Genomic DNA, 26,088 nt, shown 5'->3' with positions numbered 1-26,088 from the left:
ACTGTTTGGAAGGAAGGCAAATGTTCACACACATTTAACACACTCTCTGCCAGGTCATCATCATTCAAGGAACAGTTTCAGGCCTCACATTCTGCCTGAACAACTTCCACCCTTGGACTCTCTCTCTGCGGGAGTCACATCTTGGGTGGTGCTTTTTAGCGCTCATGGGGCCTACGTGACGAGGGGCACTGAAGCTCCAGGGGTGACCTGCATGCTCCAGTGCCATGGAATCCCAGGTGTCTTGCAAGGGCATCCCCTCACAGGAATCTAGGAACAGCAAGAATGCCCCCACCTCCCTCACACGCCTCACTCCTGGCTTTCTGTCTGCAGTCTCTTGGCCTCCCCTGTTTCACCTCTGACTCACCCTTGACTGTAGTCTCAGTTTTCACTAATCTGGAAGCCTCATGTGATGCTGTTACAGTGGTGTGGGCAGGAAAGGAGAATTCCTCCCACCCCCATGAAATCCCCAAGGGACTGAGGTGTATAATATCCAGGGGTCCCAAATATCCAGGGGTCCACTTACTTTCCTCTGTCTTTGGACACTTATGCTATTTACAGGTTTGTTTGTTCAGATGTATTTATTTATTACACTGGCTCAAGTGTAAGCTGAAAACTCCAGCATCGAGCTGAGGCAGGTGGACAGATATAAATGACTTTCTCAAGCCCTGATGTCTCTCTTCTCTCTCAGGTCTGCTGACTCTGGTTGGCTCCATCTCAAACCTGTTCTCCTCCGGGGTGGCAAGACGGCCACAGCAGTGCAGGTCCCACCTCACCTCCATTCCAGTTCCGATGGAAGTGCCAGGAGTGGTTCTCAATGGCTCTGACTGGTCTGGGTTGGGTCACATGACCACCCCCAGACCTATTACCATCGTGTCGGGAGAATGGGGTTCACCCACGGCCAGACCAGAGCTTCTTACTCCACCCAGATCACATAGACTGGAAGAAAAATGGAAGTGGAGAAAATGAATGCAAATGTTTGTGACAACGAATATTTTGAGCACCATAAACACTTTACCTGCGTTATGTTATTCAGTACCTACCTCACAAGGTAACTTTATTTAATGATAAGAAAACCCAAATTTTACCCCAAACGGTGGAGAAACGGTGAGCATTGAATTGCTCTTCCTGACTTTTTTTTTCTTTTAATGGCCGTAGCTGCTGTATAAGGAAGTGTCCAGGTTAGGAGTTGAATTGGAGCTGCAGCTGCAGGCCTACGCCACAGCCACAGCAATGCCAGATTCAAAGCTGCATCTACGACCTACCCTGCAGCTTGTGGCAACCCTGAATCCTTAACCCACTGAGCGAGGCCAGGGATCGAACCTGTATCCTCACCGACACTAAGTTGGATATTTAACCTGCTGAGCCACAATGGGAAATCCAGATCTTCCTATTCCAGAGCCATTCTCATTCTATTTTGCTTACAAATCACTCCATCCTACAAACCATTCACTCTTAAAAATCTCAGGTCTCCTGCCACCTCTCTTTACCCCTTATCTCCCACATTCAATTGTCACTAGATCCCCCCACACACACACACCCCTCATCTGTCCTTGCCCTGCCATCCCACTGTCCCTGTCCTCGATGGCTTTCATTACCTCACTCCCCAGTAAAGACAGTAGCTCCCTAAGGGATCCTGGAGTCCCCACCCCAGGTGCCCACACCGATGGACTCAGACTGGACACAGTTTATAGACCTGACCTGTTAACTTTTTTTGAACCAACATTTTTTAATTGGTAGACGATTCCTCAAATAATTATTATTTCCAGCATCTCTTTTAAAACTGAAAGACCTGGAAAGGTTTTAGGTAAGTTTTTTTGTTTGTTTGTTTGTTTTTTTGTCTTTTTGTCTTTGTTGTTGTTGTTGTTGTTGTTATTATTGTTGCTATTTCTTGGGCCGCTCCCGCGGCATATGGAGGTTCCCAGGCTAGGGGTTGAATCGGAGCTGTAGCCACCGGCCTACGCCAGAGCCACAGCAACGCAGGATCCGAGCCGCGTCTGCAACCTACACCACAGCTCACGGCAACGCCGGATCGTTAACCCACTGAGCAAGGGCAGGGACTGAACCCGCAACCTCATGGTTCCTAGTCGGATTCGTTAACCACTGCGCCACGACGGGAACTCCGGTTTTAGGTAAGTTTTAAAAATTTCTCTGATCTTCAGTTTCCCACGTGAGCTGGAGATAATAACACCTGTCTGATAGCGTTGCTGAGGTGACTGATTTACGTGTGGACCCTTCCAGAGACGGTGGGCTCACATGGGCTTCCTGGGCTTTCCTACCTCTGAAGATAATCTCCCGGGTTCCTGTAGCATCTTTCTCCAGGGGCCCAAATGGCTCTGACCTGTGTGGTCTCCCCGAGCCTCGCAGTAGCACCGGGAGGAGGTTAAAAGCAGCTCTGGACGCCCATATGTGAAAAGAAAAAGGATCCTTCTGGGAAATGATGACTTTCGTCTAACATCACGCTGTCAGGTAGAACGAAGACTAACTGTTCTGTCCAACCCTTAAAACTTTGCCAAATCATATTCTATAAACATTCTTACAATGTCTGAGCAGGAGCAATCCAGGTGAGACAGAAGAAAGAAGAGCTGTTTGTTCTACCTGTGACTAGCCGCCGAAGGGAGGTTCCACAATCTTCTCAGAGGCTGAAGGATTTATGGGATTCTAATCACACAAATAGTGCTCCTGCTGTTAAAACAATACATCTACCACCACACCAATCTTGGCAGATGATGTAATCAATTTTACTGTTAGCGTCATCAGCGGTGATTATTGGCAAGAACAGCGTTATGAAATATTGAAGCCACTAAAAACAATGAGGCAGGAGTTCCCACTATGGTGCAGCAGGTTAAGATCTGGCATTGTCTCTGGTTCAATTCCAGGCTTGGCATTCCACAGCTGAGGCATAGGTCGCAGCTATGGCTCGGATTCAGTTCCTGGCCTGGGAACTTCCTCATGCCACGGGTGCAGCCAAAAAAAACCCAAAAAACGAAAAAACAAACAACAAGGCAGATCTATCTATGTGTACTGAGACATGGTTTACTTAAAAAGGGCAGAGCGATTAAAAAACATTAGAAGATCTGGCAATATTAGATCTGTATTTTCTTTTTCCTTTTAGGGCCACACCTGTGGCACATAGAAGTTCCCAGGCTTGGGAGCTGCAGCTGCAGCTGCAGCTGCAGGCCTATACCACAGCCACAGCAAGGAGGGATCCCAGCCACATCTGTGACCTATGCAGCAGCTACAGCAATGGTGGATGCTTAACTCACTGCGCCAGGTCAGGGGTGGAACCCACATCCCCACGGACACTATGCCAGGTTCTTAACCCCCTGAACAACAACAGGAACTTCTTTTTTTATTATATTATTAATGATTTTGATTTTTTCTATTATAGCTGGTATACAGGGCTCTATAAGTTTTCCACTGTACAGCAAGGTGACCCAGTCACACATACCTATATACACTCAAAAACAGGAATTTCTAGACCTGCATATTAATGCATAAAATTTCACAGCTGCTGCCTGCTTTAGAAAGGGCATCCACATTTTGTTTGCCTACCTCCCCTTGTTCTTCTTCTTTAAAAGTGAAATTTACATATTAGAAGAAGTACAATATCCACAGATTTTAAAAGTACATATAGGGGGAGTTCCCATCATGTCAAAGTGGAAACAAATCCCACTAGGAACCATGAGGTTGCGGGTTCAGTCCCTGCCCTTGCTCAGTGGGTTAAGGATCTGGCGTTGCCATGAGCTGTGGTGTAGTTTGCAGACACGGCTCGGATCCTGCGTTGCTGTGGCTGTGGTACAGGCCAGCAGCCGTAGCTCCGATTGGACCCCTAGCTCGGGAACCTCCATATGCCTTGGGTATGGCCCTAAAGAGCAAAACAAACAAACAATCAATCAAACAAAAAAGTACATATGGGGATCCAGTGAATAGTCTCCCTTCAAATCTTACTCCAAAGCCAAACAGCACCCCTGTCTTATGGCCTCGCAGATATTCTGCGCACACACAACCAAATACACACATGTATAGTACTCATACTCTTTTTTCCTTTTCTTTACGAAAATGAAAACTCACTAAACTCCCTGTTCTTTACCTTATGTTTTTGCTTAACAATGTCTCTTGGAGATTATTACAGATTTGTACCCCAAAAAAGCTTTTTTGTTGTTGCTTTTTTTGTTGGCTTTTTGTTTCTGTTTTGCCTATTTGGTTTGCTTGGGGTAGGGATCGATGGTTTTTGGTTTTTTACTGATGGATGTTATTCATTTCTATGGATATACCATGGCATATTTAACCAACACCCTACTGATGGACTTCAGGAATATTTCTAATCATTTGCAATTATAAACATTTCTATGACAAATTATCACATGCAAGTGGTATCTCACACAAAAATAAGAACAAACTCTAGAAGTAGAATGGCAGAGTCAAAAAGCATATTCTAAAAATGATGGTTTAATTTCTGGGGAGGAGTTCCCATTGTGGTTCAGAGGTAATGAACCTAACTAGTTTCCATGAGGATGCGGGTTCAATCCTTGGCCCTGCTCAGTGGGTTGAGGATCTGGCGTTGCTGTGAGCTGTGGTATAGGTCACAGACACAACTCAGATCTGGTGTTGCTATGGCTATGGCGTAGGCCCGTAGCTGCAGCTCCAGTTCGACCCCTAGCCTGGGTGTGGCCCTAAAAAACATTAAACCAACAAATAAAAAATCTCCGGGGACAAAACACAACATTAGAAAGATTTAAGATGGCTCCTGCTGTACTTATGACACTATGCTGACTGACCTATATTGGTGTTTTGCATTATCTCTTCCTCCAGACAATGCATTCAAGCAAGGCGAGCATCTGTCTCATTTCGCATCCTAGAATACAGTGTCAATAAAGAGTTGCTAAAGGAAGAAAAAGAGGAGGGAAGAGTTGTTTTAAATAGAGGTTCGTCCTTGGACCCGGTGACCCCAGTGAAGTTCTGCTTGCCCAAAGGCCCTGATTTTATGACCTAATGAAATTAGAAATCCTCACACCCTCCCCCTAAAAAAAAAATCTCCAAAGAACACCAGAGGGAAAAATGAGAGAAACTCAACACCAAGGTCAGGCCACAGTAGAGTGGACATATTTCCTTCTGAGACAAGGAGGTGTGTCAGATACCACTTTCCCAGTTGGGCTGAGTGAAACAATGTGGTAGAAGCCAGACTTTCTATTCCAGGAAGGGAAACGTTGAGCTGGAGACAGAAAGATGGTCCATCAGGGGGAAAGATAATCAACCCTCTGGCCTCATTTTAGTTCTAACTAGATCCACATTTGCTCCACATTGACAAATGCCTTTTTTTTTTCCATCCAGATACTCCCCCAGATGATTTCAGGAGCCCCTGAGGGGTGCAATTTGGCACAAATCTACCCATAGGATCTTCACAAAGTCTCACCCCAAAGCAAATTCGATATAACAAAATGAACAAGTCCTTGGTGCTAGCTAGAAATTCCTCAAGACCCAGCACTAAGACCTGACACCCTTTTCAAAAATAGCAGCCACCAGTGGACCAGCAGGAAGATTTGTTGTGTCTCTGAGCGCGTGAAGGCAGAGCGTTGAAGGCGGAGCGTTGGAGGACGACACCAAGGGTTTGAGAACGTCTTCCCTCCCAACCCAATAAAGACAAGTTTGGGAGGAGGAAGGAGAAGAGGAAGGCCTGGAGGAGAGGGCAGAGAGAGGACTCGGGTCGGGGGAAGAGGATGTGCCTGGAAGCGAAGCAGGATCGCAGTTGAGGCAGGTGCTTTCCGCACTCTGGTTCAGAGAGAGAGGAAAGGAGAGGAAGGGAAGAGATGGAGGAGAGGAGGGCAGGGGACACAGGAAGGCCTGCCGGGCTTCCAGGGCACCTCCTGCCCAGGCTGGGAAGAGCGAGCATCTAAATGCCTCCGAAGCCCTTCATGGAAAAGCCAGGTCTTCCTGGAGGACGACCGCAGAGTCCATGAGAGGCTGCCTACTGGGAGGTTATGGAAACAGGGGCCGCGGGCAGGCCAACTGGAGAGGCGTTTCGGCGACGGTTTGCCCTGGTATGTGAAAAATTTTTCCTGCTTAGATAGTTGGCAAACATTTTAGAGGCAAAATGGAATTTATTAACAGAAAATATTTGTCAAGGATTGTTCTGATTGTTCCCTCCCCCCTCCCTCTGTTCTTTTCTTTCTTTCTCCCTTTTTTCCCCCCTTCCTTTTTTCAGGGTGGAGGCCTTCATCAACAAGATTCTTTCATCTTCCTTTGTGGTTTGGATCTTTAAGCCTGACTTGAAAGAAGAGGGAGATGGCTTTAGGGGAAATGCTGGCACCCCACCCCCCAAGGATAGCTTCCTTCTCTACATGCAGGTGTCAGCTTTCTGCCCCTAAAGGGCCTGGGCTGACATGAAATTGTCTTTCCAGAGGAGTTCCTTCTGGGCTTGGAGCCCCCAGGACTGGGTCTGAATCTATAATGGCTTATTAATGTTGCGGCTTTCATCTTTTTGAGCCTTCATTTCCTGAGGGGAAAAATGAGGGGTGAATAACACTGATCTCTTTGATGGTTGTACAACTATAAATATAATAAAATTCATTGAATTAAAAAAATACGTATTTCTTGCCGTTGTTGTGAAGATGAAATACGAAAGTGGATGCCAAGTGTCTGGTACAGGATCTGGAGCAGAGTAGGACCTCAGAGAAGAACTTGCCATTAGTTCTGTACCTTCCAATACAGGACAGAGACCCTGGAGGTAACCTGCTCACAGGCGAATCAATGAGGCTTAGAATGTGGCACTTTGGGTATCAGTTAGTAACAGAGAGATAAGACACAGCCTTTTAAACCCACATTTAGCCGGAGGCAGCAAAAACGGAAAGTGTTTATTGAGAGCATACTAAGAACCAAGTGTTCTATAAAAACTATGGTGTATGGAGTTCCCCTTGTGACTCAGCAGTTAACACACCCAACTAGCATCCATGAGGACACAGGTTCAATCCCTGGCCTCACTCAGTGGGTTAAGGATCCAGTGTTGCTGCAAGCTGCGGTGTAGGTCAAAATGCAGCTGGGATCTGGCATTGATGTGGCATAGGCTGTGGCATAGGCTGGCAGCCACAGCTCCGATTCAACTGCTAGCCTGGGAACTTCCATATGCCGAGGGTGTGGCCCTAAAAAGACAAAAAAAATAAAAAAATAAAAATAATTACGTTGTGGGAGTTCCCGTTGTGGCTCAGCAGGTTATGAACCGCTCTAGTACCCATGAAGATGCAAGTTCAATCCCTGGCCTTGCTTAGTGAGTTAAGGATTTGACCGTTGCTGTGAGCTATGGTGTTGGTCACAGATGGGGCTCAGATCCCACGTTGCTGTGGCCGTGGTGTAGCCTGGCAGCTGCAGCTCCAATTCAACCCCTAGCCTAGGAACTTTCATACGCCTCAGGTGTGGCCCTAAAAAGCAAAAAAAAAAAAAAAAAAAAAAAGCCAAAAACCTTTACGGTGTTATTTAACCCACCCGACTACCCTCCTATTATCCCGAGGCTAGTAGTATTAAAGTGGCTGAAGCAGCATTGAACCCAGACCATCGGCTTCCCCACCCCACTTTCTTAACCATAATGAAAGCTCCATCACTGCAGCAATGAAAAGGGAAACACACAATCATATTCTTGTGGGTTGAACAAGCTTGGACATCAGCTTTTCCAGATCTGTTGTGAGGAGGAGGAAAGTAAAGGCCAGAGAGGGCAAATTCTCACTCAGGGCCATGGAGCTGGTGATGGTAGAACCAGGACTGGAAGCTCAGCTTCTGGAATTTTGGGTCAGTGTCCTGCCACCTAGAGAGAGAGGAATGATCAGATTCCCTGGGGGAGAGAATACTGGTTGGCTTCATAGCCCTTGAGAGCTGTGGGCCTTAACTTCTCAAATGGGAATGTAACCTAAATTTAACCCACCCCAAACCAAATGCTTTCTCAAGCACCTTTGATTGGGTGCCTGCTGTGAGGGAGGCATCTTGGGTGCATACACCTGTGGGGAGACTAACGATGGAGGACCCCTCATTTGTGGAACTGGAAAGGGGCTTCAGGCCCTGTCAAGTTCATCTCTGATGAGCTGGAATGTGGCAGCTGCAGGAACAGGACTCCAGAGCTTGTTAGGCTCTGGGTGGAGCTGCAGAGGAAGAGGGACCTATGGGGATGAGGGGTCTGGAAAGACTCATTTGCAATGACCCTAAGAAACCATGGGCTGGGCCACATCATTTCCCATCTAAGCCATACCTGGACACACAGAGATGGTCGTACCAATTCTTCAGATACTGCAAACATCCTATACCACTCGGTAAGAAGCCAATGCCCTGAGCCCCAAGAGTGCCCCTGGCTACCTCCACTCTCTCTCCAGGCACCTTCCTAACCTCCCTCTGGTCCAGCGACTAAAGAGTTAACACTTGCCCCAGCAGAGGTCCGCCTGCCTTCCGAGCTGACTATCTGTGAAGACTGGTCTACAACTAAACTCATTCTTACTGTTTTTAAATAGTTTGAATGTCTCCCCCAGATGAAACTACCCAAATGGAATGAGGTATCTAAACAGAGCCACATGGGGTCCATTTGGGGTGACTCCCTGGAGGACAGATCCTGCAAAGGAAATATGAAGGGCTAAGGGATGCAATTTAGTGGCCGGGAGAGGGAGGGTTTGGACAAAAGCTCTGATTAAGGGGCAATCGTCCTGAGCACGCTGGGGTCTAAACACAGGGTTCGGGCGCCCTGTACATCCCTATGGGCACCTCCCCTGCGACAGATGCTGAGGGCAGGCCTAGCAGCCCAAGGTCACATTATTAATACTCCTTGATCTGCCCAACTCCCTGGCGTTTCCCTGCCAGCAGCACCCTCCTTCCCCTCCTTGCTCCTAGGAATGCAGGTCAGAACAGCAGCAGAGGGCTCCCCCCCAACCCCTGAAATCCTCTGCTGGGCAGGGTCCTCCAGAGCCCATCCAGGCAGGGTGAAGGTAGGAGGCTTTCACTGTGATGCAGATTTTTTAGGGCCAAACCTGTGGCATGTGGAGGTTCCCAGGTAAGGGGGTCCAATTGGAGTTTAGCTGCCAGCCTACACCACAGCCACAGCAATGCCAGATCGGAGCTGCATCTGTGACCTGCACCACAGCTCACAGCAACACTGGATCCTTAAGCCAATGAGCAAGGCCAGAGATTGAACCCATGTCCTTATGGATCCTAGTCAGGTTCATTTCTGCTGAGCCACGATAGGAACTCCCAGGAAAAGTGTTTCAATAACTTCTGGGGGATGGTGTCCTCTATCTTGTGACGGTTGGAAAGTCTGTTCCTTAAGACTTCATCTCAATCCCTTGGATTCAAAGGGAGAAAGAGTAAATTGGAACAGGAAGGAGGGAGCGGAGGGAGCTAGGGTCAAACCCACACACCTCCCTCTACCTTGCTGCTGAACTTCAGGGGGCAGATGGCAGCTCTCATTCCACTGGCTCTGGAGCTGGACGGTCCTGGGTTCACATCCCGCCTCTTCCCTTATCAGCTGTCTGACTATCTGACTCTGATAGTTATCTAACCTCCCAGAGCTCAGTTTCCTCATCTGTAAAATGGGAATAATAATAACCCAGGGTCCTTGGAAAGGTTAAATGAGCTAATGGATGGAGGGCCTCTACCCATGTGACTATTGTTAGTTCTCTTCTCTTCCTTCCTCATATTAAGTCGGGCAAGAAAATGAAAACTATCTCCCTAGCCATTCAAATATTTATAAGGTAAGATTTTTTTTCTGTCAGCGACATACTTTCTCACATCTCTTCACCTGGCGTTTTCTTTCCTTGGGCTCCGCATCCCTGGTCTTCTTAGTGAAAGAGTGAGACGTTCAGACCGTCAGAAGATGGTTCCTGAAGCCAAGCAGACACTTCAGAAGGGATGGTCTCTGCGGTTTTATGCTGCACATCAGGAGCCTATCCAGTGTTCAGAGGGTTGTTTTTTGGTTTTTTGTCTTTTGTCTTTTTAGGGCCACACCTAAAAAGCACATGGAGCACATGGAGGTTCCCAGGTTAGGGGTCTAATTGGAGCTGTTGCTGCTGGCAACACACCCATAACCTATTTATTTGACATTTAGGTTGTGCTATACATATGATGATAGATGCTAAACAAGTTAAATAAACAAGCAAATATTTATTTATGCTATAACATTATCAAGCCATTAAAAATAAGGTTTGGTGCACCTCAATGTTCATAGCAGCATTATTTACAATTGCAAAACTGTGGAAGCAACCTAAGTGTCTACCAACAGGCAAATGGATAAAGAAGGTGTGGGGTACACATACAATGGGACACCACTCAGCCACAAAGAGAATGAAAATTTGCCATTTGCAACACCCATGATGGACTTGCAGGATATTATGTTTAGTGAAATAAGTCAGACAAAGACAAATACTGTAAGACATCTTTTTTTTTTTTTTTTTTTAGGGTCACACCCACAGCATATGGAAGTTCCCAGGCTGGTGGCTGAATTGGAGCTGCAGCTGCCGGCCTACACCACAGCCGTGGCAACGCTGGATCCAAGCCACATCTGCAACCTACGCTGCAGCTTGCAGCAACACCAGATCCTTAACCCACTGAGCGAGGCCAGGGATCAAACCCGCATCCTCATGGATACTAGACAGATTCTTAACCTGCTGAGCCACAACAGGAACTCCTGGGAAAGTATTTATTGGGAGAGAGAGATTCTTAAAATATGAAGTACAGTTAAGAGTCAAGACACAAACTGTATTCATGGCATGATCTCAAATATTCAATAGATGTTTGAGTAGAGACAAAAGGCCAAAAGGAAATTTACCAGAATATAAATTCCGGTCAACTCTTGAGTGTGGGGATTAAAGGTGAGTTTTATCTCATTCATTACAAAAGGAATCCATATCCTTCTAGAACATTTGAAAAATGCAGAATGGGATAACCAGAAAAAGTTGACTTAAATTTTTAAGTATCTTTAAAAAAAGAATGGATGGTTTCCAATTGACCCGCCAAAACCTCAGCAATCAAAACGATCAGCTCTTCAGAGTTTCATTGTGGCTCAGCCAGTTCTGAACATGACTAGGATCCATGAGGCTACGGGTTCAGTCCCTGACCTCACTCAATGGGTTAAGGATCTGGCATTGCCTTGAGCAGTGGTATAGGTCGCAGACGTGGCTTAGATCCCACGCGGCTATGGCTGTGGTATAGGCCGTCGGCTACAGCTCCAATTCAACCCCTAGCCTGGGAACCTCCACGTTCTGCAGGTGCCACTGTAAAAAGCAAAAACAAAAACAAAAAATTATCAGCTCTTCGACTACCTACTACCCACCTCCAATGTTTGCAACACTCTCCTCCCTACACACACGCACACACCTACACACCCCCTGCCTACATGTACATACACGTGTACACAGACGCTCACCCGCAGAGCACTCCTGAGATTCCCACATGGGCACATGAGGTCAAGTCCCTTGCGGTTGTGGCAGGAGCCTGGGGCTGAAAAGAAAGCATCTGCTGGAAAGATGGAAGAGAAAAAAAATAAGAGGAGGTGGGGTGTGGGGCTTGTGAGGGCGGGGTACAATGGGAAAGGAAGGGAGTGGGCTTCCAGGAATAAAATTCCCACAGATCACCATCTTGGTTCAGAAAGATGAGTTGAATTTTCTCCAGATATAGAAGAGTCTCCAGGACAGATGGGGTGGCAGCTGTTTTAAGAAAAATAGAGACAACTGTCTGGAAGGACTCAGGGGGTTGCTCCCCAGCACCAAGGTCAGTTGTGTTCTGTGCTGGATAACACACCTCCCCACGACCTTGTGGTTATAAGAGCAAGAAGAGTTTTTTCTGCTCAGGTACCTGCAACTTGCTCAGGGCCAGATGGGGGTAGTTGCCCTCTGCTCTAGACACTGACCACACTGGGGGCTCCAGCACGGCTCATTCACAGAGCTGGCACCCTGGCACTGGGTGTTCAGCCAGAGCCACAGGCTCTGAGCATCCGTTCCTCCCCACGTGGTCTCTGCTCTTCACAGGCTGCTTTGGCTTCCCCTGGGCACAGTGGCTGGCTTCCAAGAGCAAGCGTCCCAAGAGACAGAAGTGGCAGCTGCCAGTTTCTGAAGACCTGGGCCCAGATATGGGTACAGCGCCTCACCTACTGTATTGATTTGTCCAGTAGTCACAGGCCAGGTTCCAGGGGAAGGGAGACAGATTCCCACCGCTCTAGAAGAGGATGGTCAAAGAATTTGGGAAAAGTGTTTTAAAACTACCACAGAGGTAGGGCAGACAAGATCAATTCTTGGGGAGCTCCTCCAGGAAAGCCATTTATAACATCGCCGCACTCGTGAAGGTGTAAGATCTGTGGGATGAGCAATATCACACCCTATTCATAAAGAAGCAGCCTTCTTGGCCTGGGCAGGGAAAACCCAGTTTCTCTCTTTGGCCCACCTCTCCAGTCCCTGTAGCAAGGATCCCTCCAGCCTCTGGTCTCCTCCCCATCCCCGCAACATCCCTAATGACCTTGAACAACCTCCTGATGAGCCCCAGGGCTGTGACTCCTCAGAGCCAGCTGCAGAACCAGAAAATGTCAGGGACCACTCAGGGGGCCCTGGCAGGAAAAGCAGGCCGCTTTCTCCCCTTGGGAATGTGGAGCACCTGATGAGGGGGCGGAGGGAGCTGGGTGTGCAGCCCTATGGGGCTGCTCTTCTCATGGGACTATAACTCCCTAAGGCTCTGAGCAGGAGGATCCCGGATGGAGTCCAGCCCTTTACGCTCAGAGGACACTGAGTCTTAGAGCGGAGAAGAGGCTGGCCTGGAAAAGCAGAACTAGCACCCAGTTCTCCTGACCCCAAATCCATCTCTTGGCTCGTTCCTGCCCTGCTATGGAGTTTCGACTGTGAGGGAGGCACTCATGCACCAAGGAGCTCATTTTGCTTGAGAAGATGTATCCAATCCAGCACCTCCATCCAGAAGCCCCCAGTAGGGCATCTAAACATTTCCTCTGCAGAGGCCAGAAGCTGAGGAGAGATCTGCAGAGCCAAGGCAATCTGCTTCCCATTGCCAAGCTCACCACCCCCACCCGACCCTCCAAGAGTGAAACTCTTCCAAAGTCACCAGGGTCATCTTTCATTAAGGTGGGAGTCATGCTCTCCACAGCATGACGTAGTCAAGGCTAATCCACCATAACAACTCAGCCTAAATCCCAAACCGCCAGAAGCTATATTCACCTTCTCAGGACAAGAAAAAGGATTGGGGGTGGGGGGCAGGGGTAGATGGACACTTAAGACAAAATCTGTTTTTCCTCCCAATTCTGAAGTTTCAAGACCTATTTTCCATCCACTTAATGGACAAGACCTTCTATTGAGCTTCCTTTCAGCCTTTTTCCATTCCTCCTTTTCTTCCTTTGTTTCTTTTTTCCTTTATACAACTTCCTCATGTGCTTGCATGTCCCCCTTTCTCCCCCCTCCACCCTTTTATTCACAATCTAACTCAATGGAATATTTTTCTTTGGGGATCATGGGAGATTTTCTGACATCAGGGAACCCGGATGAGGTATGTGCACTTATAATATCTATTAATATCAATATATATATATATATAGAGAGAGAGAGAGAGTTCTATCTCAAGAATTTGCTGTTCTTTTGATGACAATCTAATCATTTGCAAGGACAGAAACACCTGCTGAGGCACCAGCCTCGTGAGAGACACACTACCAGCTATTACTGTCTCCTTCCTGGCTGTTCAGTTCAGAAGCAACATCAGACATCCCTGGGCCATTTCTCAGAAAGCAAAAATTTTAGAAGAATCATAAATCAGAAAAATAATTAGGACATTTTTAAAGAGACATGGACCATAAAACTTGCTTCTAGCATCCTCAAAAAACATTACCATTAGAGTAGATTAGTCTGGGATTCGAGTTTTCAGGGCAGGATTAAAAGAAACACATATATGGATTCAATGCTAGTAATGATATTAAATACACATCAGCTTCATGTGTCAAAATGTTTTCCTGATTCAATGCATTTATGCTCCACCTTAGCATAGAGACATGAGAGTTCTCTTGTGGCACGGCGGATTAAGGATCCAGTGTTATCACTGCAGCAGCTCAGGTCTCTGCTGTGGCGCAGATTTGATCCCTGGCCCAGGAACTTTCACATGCTGAGGGTGCAGCCAGAAAAAAGGAAAAAGAAAAAAAAGCATAGAGATATGGAGTCATGAAAGATGCTATTATCAAGGAACTCTGGTCTCAAATCCTGGCTCAGCCTAATGAGCTGTAAGTGTAAAAATACTTCACTGGACTTCAGTTTCCTCATCTATAAAACAAGAGACAAAAAAATATCCAATTCTTGGGGTTGAAAGGATTCAATGAGATAATGTCTTAAAGCCCTGGATAAATGTTAATTTCCCTCCCTCCTACGTCCTTGCCTTGGGTGGAGAGGGAGATGATTCAAACAGGTATTACCACACCCTTAGCATCAAGAAGATTACAACCTGGTTGAAAAGACAACACCTAGTTATATAGAATAAACTGCCAAATTGGTGCAAAGCTGGAAATAGTCAACACACAAACAGTATGGACATAAAGGGGATGGCCAGATCGGAAAATCTTCCCATAGGAGATGGGCCTGGAAGAACTGGTAGTTTGGAGCAGAAAGGAAGCTGGCATTTCAGGCCCAGGTGTTAATGGAAGAGTCAAACTAGTGTGTCTGTGGGAGACGAGACGAGACTGACCACACAAAATGATACGGCAGGAGAGGGCCAGGGGCACGGTGTGGAGACGCTGTGGAGCCAGGAAAGGGTAAGTGGGCATGAGCTCATGGGAAGTGGGGTTAATTGTAGTGCTGGTATCATGAGATCAGAGTTTGATGGAAGGGAAAGTTGTAGCCCTCCTGTCTCCCCAGAGAGGAGCCAGCAGGAGAATCATCAACAAGACGAGGGGGGTGGGGCTTGCCCACGGCTTAAATGTCGGGAGTAAAAAGGGGAGGAGGAATTGGGGATGACTCCCGGTGTGAGTCAGGGTAGCAGGGGAGTCCACTGACCACACGGAGACTGAGAACAGGGGACAGGGGTTGCCTGAAGAAGAACAAGGTTTTGGTTGGTTTTGGACAAGTTTATGTAAGATAGCCCTTTGTGTGGAGGTCTCCAGGACCTATTTCCACTTCTATTTATTCATTTATTTTAAATTTTAATTAGGGTTGATTTACAATGTTCTGTCAATTTCTGCTGTACAGCAAAGTGACCCAGTTATACACATAAATACTTCCTTTTTCTCACATTATCCTCCATCATGTTCCATCACAAGGGATTAGATATAGTTCCCTGTGCTGTATAGCAGGACCTCATCGCTTATCTACTCCAGATGCAATAATTTGCATCTGCTAACCCCAAACTCCCCGGCCATCGCACTCACTCCCAGAGCCCTTGGCAACCACAAGCCTGATCTTCTATTTAATGCTACCTTCTCCTCTTCTTCTTCCAGCATCATATTTCCTAAAACCTCAAATGGATGCGCCTGGAGGCAGGAAGTTACACAAACTATCCAGAGGAAGCCAGAGCCACGCTCAACAGCCGCGTTCCCCAGGTCTTTGCTGGGTCCCCCAAATGTTGTGTTCAGCTCCCTCCCCTTTTTACAGAAGAATAATAAGAGTTTCTGGAAAGTATTTGACCTTATATGAGGCAAAAATCTCATGACTTAGGGAGAGTCAATGTGATAGAGAATCTTAGAACCCTAAGGTAACCAGATGTTCTTTCTGAGCTCTTGATAATACCCTTTCTCAACTGTATACATTCCAGCTACTTCATCCTAGTTGGTAACTTGTCTTTTCTCTTTGGGTAAGATACCCTTTGAAGAATGGTCAGAGGTACCTTGCATGGATCCTCTTGCCCAAGCATTCTGCTTCCAAGGAAGTCCACCCTTATCGGCTGCTGCCGTTCACCGTGGCTTTGGCTGGCAGAGCTGTGTGGGACTTTGGGCACCAGAATAGCAAGCAGGCCCGGAGGCAGCCAGCATCAGGAATCGAGGAAGGGAGTTCCAGATGGAAGCAGCAGAGTGTGAAGATGCTTGACTGCAGGCCAGCCCCGGGGCGGGGGGAGAGGCGCGGGGGCTTGGAATGCCCTAAAAGGTTCCAGACCAGAGGAGAAAGGCTGCTAGGAAAGGCTGAGAGCATCGGCACGCAGACCCAAAGGAACGTCTGGTATTCAGTCCCTACGGTCATACAATTTGGAGAATTACAGACTCCCCAGGAATTGAAATCACCTGCACCCTAAAATTCTCATGGCCTTGAGCCTCCTGCCAAGATGACCAAAGCAGAGATGGAAATCTGCCACAACTCTTATGGGTCATTCATTCAAGACCCCCTAATATTTCTATTGCCTTCTATGATGTGTCAGAAGGATAGGAAATCCAAATTCAGATTTTTCTGGACAACTAGAAGGAAACAGGTAAACGCAGAGGAAATGATTTATATCAATTACAACAAAGTGAATAAAAGTTAGAGAACAGAAAGAACCTCTCAGGAGTCTGAGAGGGTGTGCAATACAGTCTAGTCTACACCGTAGTCTCAAAAGTGAGTCTTTGTGTTCTTTCTGGAAGAGACAACCACACAGGGCCTCAGTTTCCTCATCTGTAAAATGTGGAGACCATTCCCCACTTTGTCTTTCTTGATATTGTAGCGAGTAAAGTCCATGTGAGATGCTAAAGACCTTGACATCTCCTGAGGAAGTTTCTTGTGATTTCTCCGAAGTAGAGACTTATGAACCGTGAGGTTATCCAACCAAGGAGATGGGAAAATGAGGGCTTTTCACCCCTACGTCATCTTCCAGAAACACTAGATGGGCAAATGAGGCCAGAACCATCTGTAACTTACTACCAGGCTGTGCTTATCCTTTCAGCTGCCAACACTCCTCCTGCTTTCAGATGATAACCTATTTTCTTCCGCCAAACCATCATCACTTGACCACTCCCAGGACTTGACGATCTCAAGTACTGCAAGACCACCTCCCACCAGCCTCCATCAGAGCTCCCAGGTAGCAGGCATAGACTCCTTCTGGAGGCAGGGGCTAGCCACATGCCCAAATGGAGGCAAAGAGAGAACACTAAGAAAAGCCTGAAACACCATCTCAACCTGTGGGTTTCGGCTGTAGCTGAGGGAGCCTCAGAGTCCCAGTGAGGTGTCTCAGTGGAGGGTGGGCGTGGCCCAGGACTAGTTTGGGGCCCCCAACCCCTACTGCCATCACAGTAGCTTTGATGTTATTGGTCTTATATATTGCAGTTCCATATATGCTTTTGCTTACTGAGGGGGCTCTGTGGCTCTAAAAATGTTTATAAAGCTCTATCTGCACTGATATATTTTATAAGTAAAAAAACCAAAGCCTAGAGGTAACCCCACAAATCTGTATAGTCTCCACATTAGGCACAGTGCCAGTAACTCAGAAAAAGTTCAATAGCTGGTTGCTGGAAGTAGGAAGGAAAAAAGGGAGGAAGGATGGACGGATGGAAGGAAGGAAGGAAAGTAGAAAGGGAGGAAGGGAAGAAGGAAGGAAGGAAAAAAGAAAAGGAGGGAGGGAGGGAAGAAGGAAGGAAGGAAGGAAGGGAGATACTTCTGCACAGACATAATTTCTTGGTTTCTCTTCCCTAAGTAAGCTAACCTCTTCCACAGTTGTTTTTTTCTTCTGGGTTACAGAGGGCAAATGCTGTAAATTCTCTCTAAGGGGAAAGCTGGGTAGAAGTACTCAGGGACATTTAAAAAACTAAGTTGGCATTGTAAAGGAAATAGCCAATATATTTAGCTACCCATGGCATGCCAAGGCCTTATTGAGACAGAAATAAGCACTGTAGGAGGAAGCTCAATTAAATATTTTTCTAAGCAGTCAGTTCTGGGCTTTGCCTGAACATGGATATAGAGCTGGGGCAAAGCAAAGGACAGAAAGCCAAGAGGATTCTGAGTGGGGGCTTCTGTAAAGCTAGTGACCCCAGGGGGAGGGGACTGGCCTGCTGCCATGGCCCAAAGAGCAGGATCTCTACTCCTTTCAGGCAGTTTCCAGAATTCCTACTTTGGCGGGAACCACCATCTCTCTCACACCCATTCTTAAGTGGCACCATAGCTCTGAAATATTCTTCCTTCAAGTTCTACCCAATTTTTCTAAAGTCCTTCCACTAATTAACACCACCTAGAGTCTTGCCCTGTTAAGAAGCAAGGTTCCGGATAACCTGAGGGAAAGGACCACTTTGGGCAGGGAGCACCACACACATCCAGCCTGTCTTTGTTAAAATATGTGGTACTTCAGTCCAGAGGCATAGCAATGACCATCCCACATGGACTGGGCTGTGAGGATGGGCTCCCAGGCTAGGCAGGGCGAAGAGGAAAGAGCTACCTGGTGGTGGCACAGGCCATCCCACACACAAGCCAGATATGCATGCCAACATACACGCGTATGAATAAGAGCAAATATCTTCCCTTTTTTTTTTTTTTTTTTTGTATGTGGGATCATACTGTTTTGAAAACAGATTTTCTCACTTAAAAACGTATCATCAACATTTTCCCATGTCATTGAGTATTCTTCTACGACGTGATTTTTAACATCTATATCGCATGCTCTCATTTGGAAGGCAGACTTTAGCCAACCTCCAGCTGTTAAGCATTTAGATTGTTTCCTGTTATTATAACGCTAAAATGAACACCCTCAGGGCACAGCCTTGTGTTCATTTCTAATCATTTCAAGAGGCAGAATGGCCGGTGGTTAAGAAGGGCCTTGCAGCTGTTCTTCCGGAATCTCAATCCCTCGCTCTTTCGACTTTGCTCAAATGACAGAACTTTTCTGAGCCTCATTTTCTTTATTTGCAAAAGGAAAATTTACTTGTAAAAAGTATTAATAGTACTGACCTTATAAGAGTGTCCTGGGGATTAAGTAAATTAATAAATGTAAAGGGCTTAAAAGAATGCCATCCTTGGCTCTGTGTCGTTGGTTGAGAAAGTACTCAATAAACTTTAATTATTATGTCTTTGGGGTTATAGTCTTTGATGAAGAATGTCTGCATCAGCAATTTTATACATTTTTAAGGCCTCTGAAACGTGTTGCCCAACTGCCCTTCTGAAGGATGGCGCCAACTTATATTCCCACAGGCGGTTTATAAAGACCACAGCTTCCAAACCTCATCTTTTACAGTAGTGAAGATGTTCGCTTTCACCAATGTGGATTTCTCCACAGTGGTGGGATTTAGCACTGTTGACCCCTCTCTCTTGAAACCCCCATTACCTGGCTCTGTTTTCCGGGTTCTCTTCCTATATCACTGATCGTTCTTTCATGTGCTTTCTTGTCTCCCCTTTCTTGGGACCAAGTAAGGCTGGGTTTCCTTAGGTCTAAACCTTGGCAGCCTTCTCCTCTTTCACTGCATGCTTTTTCTTGGAAGTTCCACCTTTTCTGATGCCTGTAGTTCTCACTCATCACTAATGTCTGGATCCTACATCTCCATGTGGGTATCCCATCATCTCAAACCTCCAGATGTCACACTAAATCCACCATAGCCTGCTCCCTCTCCTCAACCTCCCCAAGGCAAGCTCCTGGTTTCCAGCTTCCTGTCACCAAAGCATGAAACTTCAAAGATGACTTGAGACTGTGACTCAGTGGTAACGAACCCGACAGTATCCATGGGACGTAAGTTTGATCCCTGGCCTTGCTCAGTGGGTTAAGGATCTGGTGTTGCTGTGAGCTGTGATGTAGGTTGCAGATGTATCTTGGATCCTGCATTGCTGTGGCTGTGGTGTAGGCCAACAGATGTAGCTCTGATTCGACCCCTAGCCTGGGAACTTCCATGTGCCATGGGTGTGACCCTAAAAAGGAAAAAAAGAAATTCCTTGAGCTCCTCGCCTGCCAACATCTAAGACCCACACATTACTTTTTCTCAATACCTCCTGGAGTGTCTCTCCCTTTCCATTTCCAACACCAGCACCTTTATTCAAACTTTTCTCACCAGGCAGGTCCTCTTGCAGCCAGCTCTCCCCTTTCTCCGGTCATGGGCCTCTGGACACACATCCGCCCCCCTACTCAAGGATTCGCTGCCAGAGTGAGGCCCACATGCCTCCATCCAGCATTCAAGGACTTCAAAGCCCAGTCTTACTCTATATTTCCGGCCCAGTCCTCTGGACATTTTCTTTTGCCCTTCCTATTGCCTGGAATATCCATTTGCTCTAAATCCTAGCCATCCTTCAAATCATTCTCTTCCCTGCAGGCTTTTCTAGCCACAATAATAACTTGATTTAGTTGGGACAGTTGGGCTACAGGCAATAGTTTGAGAAACACTCAAACTGGCTTCAACCATCAAGATATTTACTAGCTCACCTCAAAGGAAATCTATGGGTAGAGTAGCCAACAGGGTCAGTGGTAGCAGATGCCCTTGTTAACCAACGTTTATTTCTTTCTTCCTCTTTCCTAACAGAGCTTCAACTTTGTTCAAATCCCCATCTCTCCTTTGCTCAGCCATGTGCCCCAGGGAAGCTGACCTCATTTCTTAACTGGGGTGAGTAGTGATTAAGAACATGGGTCCTGGGGCCTGAATTCAAAATTTAGTTCTGCCACTTCCAAGCGGAGTGATCCTTGGGCAAATTATTTTAATGCCATATTTCAATGTCCTCATGTATAAAATGAAGATTCTAATAGTACTTCTCCTAGAGCATTGTAATACAGGTATAACACTTAGCACAGCACCTGCACATAATAAAAATTCTATGTGTGGTGTGCTTGCTATTTGTACCCCAACTAAGATGATAAGACAGCCATGGCATTCCCAGACTTTGAGGTAGCCATGGAACCCAGTGCTTGCCAAAAAGTCAAGAGGGTGGTCTACTGGGCATCTTTTGGGGAGACTATCCTAACTCTTAAGAAGAAGGTACAGAGTTCCCGTCATGGCTCAGTGGTTAACAAATCCAACTAGGACCATGAGATTGCAGGTTTGATCCCTGGCCTTGCTCAGTGGGTTAAGGATCCGGTGTTGCCCTGGGCTGTGGTGTAGGTTGCAGATGGGCTCAGATCCCATGTTGCTGTGGCTCTAGTGTAGGCCGGCGGCTACAGCTCTGATTAGACCCCTAGCCTGGGAACCTCCATATGCCGCCAGTGCAGCCCTAGAAAAGACAAAAAGACAGATCCCCCCCCCCAAAAAAAAAGAAGATACAACATTTTCTGACTCTTTTTCTCCCTGGTCTACGCCATGTCTGAAGTGTGGTATCTAGGATGAGCGGCCTGAGGAGGGTTGAGTGATGTCACCAGGAACCCAGAGTCTCGTCTCTTTGCTCATCCTCTTTGGCATGCTGGTGTCTTCCAGGCAGCAAGTTGTCCACAGCAGTTCTGATCATCATGTTCTATGCACAGCAAAAACCAGTGGAATAGAGACTGCCCTTTTCTGTGGCTCATTAGAAGCAAGAGAAGTTTTCCCTGAGGCTGTCCAGCAGCCCCCCTTTCCCACCTAATTAGCTAGAATTGTGTCACATGGTCTTTCTTGAACCAACCAGTGGCAAAGGAAATAAGGTTCTTCATAGCCTAATCCGGGCAGGCCTAGACCTGGGAGAAGCGTCATCATCCTCTGAGATAACAATGCAGCTCTGAGCAGCATCTCTCAGAAGATGCTCCTTTGTCCCCTGGAAGTAATGTTAAGATGAAGGACTGCCATGGAAGGCTCAAGAGACCAGGCTAGGGTCCTGGCACTGCTGCTAACTAGCCAGTAACTTTGAACAAGTTCCTTAACTTCTCTGAGTCAGCATATTCATCGGTTAAGTAGGAATAGTAACCCTACCCTCTTGTGAGAATCCAAGGAGAATATGTAAGACAGCACTTTGTGAGCTCAAAGTTTTTCTATAAATGCAAATAAAGTGTGTGAATTTTAAGGGGCTGCTCCCTTCTTTATGAATCCACTCTCTTAGACAACGGAGCTCTCCTTCCCAGAAAGTGAGTCAGGAATCTCTGTCTCCCTCCTCCTGGCCTCTATTTTGGGCTGCCTCATCTTTAGAACCCACCGTGGTATCAGCAGCTCCACCACAGGTTGTCTATCCTTCTCCATCCCCAAAACCACAGATCTTTTTTGGACTAGAGAGTCTTCAAGGAAGAAAAATGTCCTGCTTCCTTCAGACACCTAGGACTATTTGCCTCCAATCTCACTGTCAGAAAAGCTGGGATGTTACATTTCAATCTAGAAGTTCTAGGCTGTCTCCTTGGCTCTGTACAGGCCAGGCAGGAAGGCTTTAGAAAATAGCTGTTGAAAGCCGAGGCTCTGAAATCAGGCAGTCTCTGAGTTAGAATATGGACCTCAAAGCTTAGTACCTGGTTGATCTAAGCCTCTGCACTTCAGTTTTCCCATCATGAGGCTGTGTATATCCACCTCATAAGACTGCTCTTAGATAAAACACATAAACCGCTAAGCATTGGTTCGTGCCTGGCATGTAGCAAGAACTCACGCAGCAGTTAGGCTTGCTAGTCTATTTATAACCATTGTTGGGGGAAACTCATTCCAGCTCCTCTCTGGTCCCTGAGGAGGTAGGAGCCTTGGAAGGAGGAGATCTGGGTTCCAGTCCTGGTGCCAGCACCACAAACTGCGTGGCTTTGGTCACTCCATTTCTCTCTCAGCTTCCATTTCCAGATCCATGAAGTGGAGGCAGGTGCATGGAACCACCTCTGGGGCCCCTCCTTATGCCAGATACTCATTTTTGTGGCTTGCAATCTCTTCCATGAGGAGACTTCCAGAGTCTTCTCCTGTCCATCTGATTTTCCGAGTTGGACTGGTGACTGTTCTGTGCTCACTGTCCACATCCAGGAATTTGCTCCAGGGGGCTCCTCACCATTTTTGGGCATGGACACTGCATCTCTGGTTGGGTTCTGCTGCTCCCTTTTCGCTTCCACCAAGGACTCCTGGGTTGCCTGGAGGGAAAACCATCCCCCCCCCCCATTCCTCTGCATCCCCTCGCTTTCTCGTCTCCTGCCAAAATTCCTGGCTCCCTAAGCCAGGTAGGAAAGCAGTTTAGTTCGACCCAATCTGGCACTTTCTGAGAACCTCCCCTGCCTCTGGCACATTCCTTGCATTTGGGCAGAACCCAGAGAGCTAGAGAATTCCTCTCCCTCCTTAGCGTGGGTCCCCGTGTTGGCATGCCAACAGCCCCAAATATTTAAAGCAATCATGAAAATGAGCTCAGAGGCCCATGCCAGAGCCTTGAAAGGAATTAGGCTAAAAACAAGACAAAGGAAGAGGTGAGGCCAAATGGAAAATGCCATGAAAGGCACTGCCCAGCAGGGCCAGGGCCCAGAGCCCTCCTCACTGGCTTCATTCATCAGCAGCCAGGCCCTGGGCTGGGCACCAGGGATGCAAAGTCAAGTTAACTGGTGCCTGCCCTCGAGGGGCAACCAGTTCATCCCGAGAAGCCATACAGACAGGTGATTGAGGTACAGAATGTAAGGACAGGCAAGATGCCAACAAAGGCACGATGGAGCCACCTAGGAAGGGGGTGTCAGCCAGGGTGGGTGGTCAGTAAGGCAGCTCTCAGGGCATTAGGTCCAGGCCTGACTTAGGAGCCTAGGGACACCAGGCTTCACCAGGGGACAAGGGAACAGACGTGCTTCCAGGCAGAGTGGAAAGAGCAGATGCCAACGCACAGAAGCCTGAAGCAAGGTGGAGGAGAGGGAGAAAGTGCCCCACGTAACCACTTCATAAACTGTAAAGACCCTGCATCTCCTGCTGGCATGTTTATGCGCATGTGATACATGGGACAGAGAACAAAATTAAGACTTTTTAAAAATGATGACAGTGGAGATCCCATTGCGGCTCAGCAGTGATGAACCTGACTAGTATCCACGAGGATGTGGGTTCAATCCCTGGCCTCGCTCAGTGGGTAAGGATCCAGCGTTGCTGTGGCTGTGGTATAGGCTGGCAGTTGTAGCTCCGATTCCAGCCCTAGCCTGGGAACTTCCATATGCCGTGGATGTGGCCCTAAAAATAAAATAAAATAAAATAAAGTATTGAAAGAGACGGACTCTTGGATGCATGCAGACAGAAAGGCTTGAGCAGAAAGCCTTTATCAGAAGGTCCTTTGAGTGTGAGCCAAGCATCGTACCTGTGCGTAGAGAGGCTGGTGAGGCTGTGCAGCCGCAGAGCAGCCCCTTTCCTGTGATGACCCAGAGAGACCGATTCTTTGCTGGAGGGGAAATGGGATTTCCCAGGTCACATGTGTGATGGAAGCGAGTCAGCTTGGCGACTGGGAGCACTGCCAGTCTTCCAGGCACCTGGCACGTCGCGGGGAAGGTGCCAAGGTCAAAAACCGATGCCTGCATGAGTTGTGATTAGGGGAGCCCCAGAAGGAGATGGGAGAGGTGGGGCAGGCCTGGGCCTCCTCCTGCCAGAGCGCTTCCAAGCCCGCACAACAGGGTGGAGAGTGGCTCTGCCAGGAGCCTAGGCAGCCACAGGGAGGAAGAAGCGAACAGAATGAAAATACAGCAAGTGAAAGGATCCTCAGGAGCTGTGCAGACACCTGCTAGTAACGGTGTGCTGGGAGCTTCATCATAGTCATCTTTATTCATTTAAACGGTTCTAGCTTTTACTAAGAATCTACTGTAAGGCAGGCTACATTAGTTCTTATGGGCACTTAATTTTCGCAACAAATTCAAGAGATCAGTATCCATACGAAGCCCATTTTACTTTATATTTTGTTTTAGTTTTTGCTTTTTAGGGCTTCAACTGAAACATACGGAGGTTCCCAGGCTAGGAGTCGAACTGGAGTTGCAGCTGCTGGCCTACATCACAGCCACAGCAGCACGGGATCCAAGTGGTGACCTATGGCTTGTGGTAATGCCAGTTTCTCAATCCCCTGAGCGAGGCTGGAGATTGAAACTGCATCCTCATAGATATTAGTCAGGTTCGTTACCACTGAGCCACAACGGGAACGCCAGCTAATCCCATTTTATACAGGAGGGAATATCTCCTCATAAGCCTAAATGAAGGTCCCGGATGCCCTAAAACCAGGCAGTGTGCAATTAAAAAGTAAAAAGTGTTAGAGGCTGACTTGTGTCCTCCCACCTTCCGGTTCATATGCTCAAGTCCTAACCTCTAGTCCCTCAGAATCTGGCTTCATTTGGGGATGGGCTCTTTAAAGAAGTCATTAAGTTAAAATGAGACCAAGAAGGTGGGCACTAATCCAACATGACTGGTGCCTGATGAGAAGAGGAGAGTTGGACACAGACACACAAAGGGAAAAACATCTGAAAGCACAGGGAGAAGATGGCCATCTGCAAGCTCAAGAGAGAGGCCCCAGAAAAAAAACACAAAGTCCACACTTTGGTCTTGAACTTCCAGCCTTCAGACTCATGAGAAAATAAGGCTGTAGTATCATTATGGCAGGCCAAGCAGACCAACACAGGGAGCGGTGGCTGAGGAGTGCCTTAGAGAGACTCCGTGGATCAAGTCTGCTTGGAGAGTGTGGTGCCAGGCAGGGGGCTGCCCGCTACAACCCCTTGCCTTGTCCTTGTCTGTTGGGAATCTGAAGACATCTTAGCATCCTCAGTTGAGCACTAAGGGTGACAAGCCTCAGGTGGTTTGAAGTTGTGTTGCAAGAGTGCCATTGATAGGAGTAACCATGGTGGCTCAGCAATAATGAATCCAATTAGTATCCATGAGGATGCAGGTTCGATCCCTGGCCTTGCTCAGTGGGTTAAGGATCCAGCATTGCCATGAACTATGGTGTAGATCACATCAGCGGCTCAGATCCCACTTTGCTGTGGCTGTGGCACAGGCCAACAGCCGCAGCTCCAATTTGACCCCTAACATGGGAACTTCCGTATGCCGCAGGTGTGGCCCTAAAAAGACCAAAAAAAAAAGAGTACCATTGATGGGTGTCTTGCCTGACAAGACCAGGGCTTGAAATCAATGGGATGAAAACTGAGGTTTAAAGAAATTAAAACACAAGCTCTAAAGCCAAGCCATCATAATTCTTCTTTTACATACCTTTATATACTAGACTTCCATGAGAGGCGAAGCCAAGGGGACAGACCGATATTTCCATCTGCTTGAGAAGCAAAACAGGTGTGCCAAAGGAATTCACGTTCTCACCATGAATAGACCAGAGCCCAGAGGATGGACCCTCATGAGAAACATCATTAGGATCGGTT

At 47.3% G+C, this 26,088-nt stretch overlaps 1 long non-coding RNA gene across 4 annotated transcripts; it reads right to left on the bottom strand.

The window, feature by feature from the left end:
- Window positions 1-565: 565 nt before the first annotated feature.
- On the bottom strand, window positions 566-26,088 carry LOC110257175 (uncharacterized). 4 transcript variants are annotated; one of them, XR_014830405.1, is made up of 4 exons: window positions 9,764-9,870; window positions 7,715-7,792; window positions 4,779-4,882; window positions 566-936 (listed from the first exon to the last, which is right to left on the bottom strand). It is a non-coding gene; the product is annotated as an uncharacterized LOC110257175 (long non-coding RNA). The 4 variants fall into 4 exon arrangements; XR_014830404.1 differs by lacking the exon at window positions 4,779-4,882 and having other exon boundaries at window positions 808-936; window positions 9,746-9,871; XR_014830403.1 differs by lacking the exons at window positions 566-936; window positions 4,779-4,882 and adding an exon at window positions 25,925-26,088 and having other exon boundaries at window positions 7,601-7,792; window positions 9,746-9,969.

This window comes from Sus scrofa, chromosome 15, assembly GCF_054392235.1.
Source record: "Sus scrofa isolate SSC_HxYL_T2T_F1_AM1 chromosome 15, Sscrofa_HxYL_maternal_Yorkshire_Landrace_v2.0, whole genome shotgun sequence".
In the NCBI taxonomy this organism is placed as follows: Eukaryota; Metazoa; Chordata; class Mammalia; order Artiodactyla; family Suidae; genus Sus; species Sus scrofa.
This window is presented reverse-complemented; position numbering and strand designations above follow the sequence as displayed.